Here is a 4921-nt window from a genome sequence, read left to right on the forward strand (position 1 = left end):
TACATTTGCATAAGTCACCGTCAAATATTTATAAGTCGCAGGTAGAATAGGAAGTACCCTCTAAAGCTATGTTTATAATTTATCCTCTAAAGCTATGTTTTATTATTTCTTGATATATAGTAATAACTTAACCTGTTTGATGTCTAGATATTGGTTTTCAACTGCTCCTTTGCTGAATATTTATATTAGAGAAACATGATAAGCAGTTGATAATTTACTACCAGTCCTCTCTTTGTAATTTTCTTCCTATGAAGTTTCTCTTTGCTAATTCTATAAAGAAATATAAACATGCTGTATATATGGATCGATTTTAATTTTCCATGATATTTAAGCTCTCTAGGAAACAAACCAAGAAGAGTTTAATAAAGATGTTGATGTCGAACAAAGTGAAAATTGGTGCTTCATCTGAGTTTAAGTATTTAGAGACTAACACCAACAAACCCAGTGAAATTCCGCTAGTAGGGTCTGAGAAGGATAGTGTGTACGCAGATCTTAACCCTTGAAAAAAAATAAATATACTCATACTCGATATTTACACCAAATAATATCTTTAGTATAGTTAAATGTTAAAGTAAGGTAAGAATAAACAATATCCTTTGTTAGTAACTATATTCGAAAATAATTTTTGCAAAAAATAAAACAAAAACAGAAGCAGAAAAAGAATAGAAACAGAATAAACAAAAGTTCCGAGCCCAACAGAAAACTGTTTTTCCTTAACGAATTTAATTCCCTCACTGTTGCCAAAGGTTATTAGATTAATCCCACCCAGGATAGAACGGAACAACTATTCTGTAATACCGGCAATGGAAATTACAGAATTTCGTCGAACTCAATAAACGACAGTAAACTACACTTATGCTTACGTTTTGCTTTGGAAAAAACCAATATAGAAATGCAAAAGAGAGGGAGGAGAGTATGCAAATTTCGGTGGTCAGAAAATGAGGCTAAGCCTCTGAATTTATAGCCAAACAGTCTAGGTTGTATATGTGCGAAGGTACTTGTTCATATGAGGTACATTTCTGTTTTGGTCGCGACTTTTAAGTTCAAAAATGACCGTTAGAGCATTAGAAAATTATCCGCGAAATAAAATCTGCACAAAAATATCAGAAAAAAGAAAAAATAAATTACAAAAAACGGGAAATAAATTTGGTTCAAAAAATTATCAATCAATCAATTGACCAAATTCGGATTCGGATTCGGATTCTGAAGCAGAAGCCGAAGCCGAAGCCAAGCGAGCGACGACGACAGTGCGAGGCACCACTTCTTCTCAACTCTTTAAGAGTTAGAAGATGTACTTCTCTATATAAGCACAAAGATTTTCTTTCCATTTTTCGATGAGGGACAAAGTGCATTAGTAAAGGAAACAACTTCAAACTTTTCGTTTTCCTCCAAATTTTTCCCCTCAATTTCCTATTCACACCTCTTATCTAATTAGATAAAACCCAACAGTCCCCCACATGAATGGGGAATGGCTATCTGAAAATATGCATGCATGAAAAACTATGTGATTTATAAGTAAGGATTAATAAGTAAGTTTTTCTTTGAACTTTCCATAGTGAACTTATGTCGGATATACTCGGTCAATCGGTAGATTTGATATATTTGAACCTTCGAACTTTGGTGTATACCTAGACAGTCATAAGTCATACAATCAACCCTTTAACCGCCTTTGGTTCTCATTATTGTGTTCGTTTTAGCCATGAACACTGCCCGGTTCATAAGTGCGTAGAGAACTGGCCTTACAAAATTTTCCTTGAAGCGATTTACACTTCACACTTATATAGGTGATTCCTAAACATGTTATCCCATAGATACACTATTTGATATACTCCGTATCAAACTTAAAAACCATTAAAAAGCCTTAACGCTTTATCCTTGGTACTGAACATTGTCTCATCACGAGAATAGATCAAACTTTTATTTGACAATATTGAACAGTCACTAATGACTTTGTTTGATCTCCTTAAACCTAGATCTTGGGATCTCCAGTCTTCTAGGTAGAGTTACCGCCACAGTGACTTATCCTCGACCATAGTCCCATTCCCTTTGATACTTTATCAACCGCCTCTCTATTTAGGCCTTTTGTAAGCGGATCCGACACATTATCTTTTGATTTTATGTAGTCAATTGTGATAATTCCACTAGAGAGTAGTTTTCTAACGATATTATGTGTTCGTCATATGTGACGAGATTTTCCGTTTTACATAACGCTTCCAGCCCTTCCTATTGTTGTTTTACTATCGCAATGTATGCATAAAGGAGCTATTGGTTTGGGCTAAAATGGAATATCTTCCAAGAATTTCCGGAGCCATTCAGCTTCTTCTCCAGCCTTATCTAAAGCTATAAAATTAAACTCCATTGTAAAGCGAGCGGTACACGTCTATTTGGTTGATTTTCAAGATACTGCTCCTCCACCAATAGTAAACACGTATCCACTTGTGGACTTTGTTTCTGATGACCCTATGATCCAATTTGCATCACTATGTTCTTTAATTATCGCAGGATACTTATTGTAGTGCTAAGTATAATCTTGGGTATATTTTAGATACCCTTAAACTCGCTTCATTACCATTCAATGAGTTTGGTGTCACGACCCAAATCCGTAATAGGTCGAGACTACGCCTAACGCCGCCGATTAGGCAACCTCACAAGTGAAACTACTATTTATTTACCCCTTTTTAACATATTTAAAACATAAGTTTTCCTTTTTAAAGAACAATTAAAACTAGATTTCGTACAACCGTAACATCTTTGTGAAATAAAGTACCATCATAATAAGAACATCTATAGTGGTGAAAGAAATGATAAATACAGCAATACGTAAATGCTAAAGATTCCCCAAAACTCGACGTCACAAGTACATGAGTAATCTAGGAAATATATAAAACTTCTACAACTACTGTCTGAAAGTAATAGACAGAATAATAAATAAGGTAGAGGGAGACTTTGGTGCTGCAGATCGTAGCAAGGCAAGCATATCACCACTAAGTCTCCGGAATGATCGTTTACGCGCCTGCGTGACCACTGGTAGTACCTGATTCAGTACCTGCACATCAGTGCAGAAGTGTAGCGTGACTACGGAAAACAACACCTACCCAGTAAGTATCTAGTCTAACCTCAAAAGAGTAGTGACGATGGGTCGACTTGACACTTACTAGAGGTCAAATAATAATAATATAAGTGCATAAATTAGACATGGTGAGTATACAACAAGTATCAATGAAGCAAATAAGGGCAACTATAATAAATAAAATCAGGAGTCCGTATCACATTACCAAAATATCATATCTGGCGTTGAAGGCGCTAATTCAATTATACCCAAACCGGAACCCGTTTCGATTATTAAGCACGAAGTTGCCGAGGCGAATACCCGATCTCATAAGAATAGTGGTACTCAGTAATGCCGAGGAGAACGGCCCGATCCCATAAGAATAGTGTTACCATTATATTGTCGAGGCGAACGGCCCGATCCTATAAGAGTGGTGTTATCATACTGCCGAGGCGAACGGCCCGATCCCATTAGAGTAGAGAAATTTACCTCGCTCGCGAAAGTACTTGCGAGACGAGAAGACATGGATATTTTTGTAGTTTATCAAGTATTCCCCATTTTTCTGAAATAAGAAACTAAGTCGATAATCCTAATTTAAATCCCCAGTCTCATCTCTAATTAAAACACATGATAGGCATACACAGTACAATTAAAAGCATAATGTGATTCTAAATCTACCTGGACATAACATGAAATGTAGCTACGTACAGACTCTCGTCACCTCGTGCGCACGTAGCTCCCCAGACAAGTAGCACACAACAATAATACGCCTTAGGGGATAAGTTCCCTCTTACAATGTTAGGCAAGAGACTTACCTCGGTTCCAAGTCCTCAATCCGGTTCTCCAACCTCACTAGAACTCTCCAAACGACATCGAGAACTTTGAAACTAATCAAAAGTCGTATAAACTAGTAAATATATGCTCAAAAGTTCATAATTTAGCTATTAGAGTAATTACCCAACCCAAATTGAAAGATTCCTAAAATTTTACCCCGAGCCCACGTGCCCGGATTCCGAAAATTTTTGAAGATAAATGTTATCCATGAACTCCCGACTCAAATTTATAATTTTCTCCCCTTTGCATCACCAAATTCATGATCAAATACCAAATTTACCAAAACCCTAGGTTCTTCATTAATTCCATAAGTTTTCACAATTTTTCTATGTTTAATCTTCCTAAAATCTGCATAATTAACTTGAAAATGGGTGGGAGTTACTTACCTTAGGATGTTGATGAGAATCTCCCTCAAATGTGCTCTCAAAATCGCCCAAGTCCAAATGAAATGTGAGGAAAAAATGGCCTAAGTCTCGAATTGAAAGGCCTCACTGCCCAGCGGTTTTCCTCTTCTGCGGACCTTGGGTCGCACCTGCGATGCAGGTGCGGTTCTCACCAAGTTTGGCCAAGTACGCTTCTGTGAAGAAACATGCACACCTGCTCATCTGGTTCTGCGGATATTGTCCGCACATGCGCACTCGTGCCTGTGGAGAAACTCTCGCTCCTACGACCCAAGGCCTTCTTGGCCTCGCCCGCATCTGCGATCACTTTCCTCGCACATGCGAGCTCGCAGGTGTGAAAAACACTCTGCTTCTGCGACAAGTTCCTAGCCTACTCCTGGCCGCTTCTGCGAGCTCGCACCTGCGGTCAATTCAACGCAGGTGCAAATTCACCAGACCTGAAGCTATCAGCAGTCCCCCCATGTCCAAAATCGAGTCAGATTCCAATCCGTTTCTCATCCGGGGCCCCGGGGACCCCATACAAATACACTCACGCATCCAACAACATAATACGGGCTCGCTCGCATGATCAAAACACCAAATTAACATCTAGAGTTATGAATCAGATGCCAAAACGCATGAATTCGACATGAAACTC

The sequence above is a fragment of the Nicotiana tabacum genome, chromosome 13, assembly GCF_000715075.1.
Source record: "Nicotiana tabacum cultivar K326 chromosome 13, ASM71507v2, whole genome shotgun sequence".
In the NCBI taxonomy this organism is placed as follows: domain Eukaryota; kingdom Viridiplantae; phylum Streptophyta; class Magnoliopsida; order Solanales; family Solanaceae; genus Nicotiana; species Nicotiana tabacum.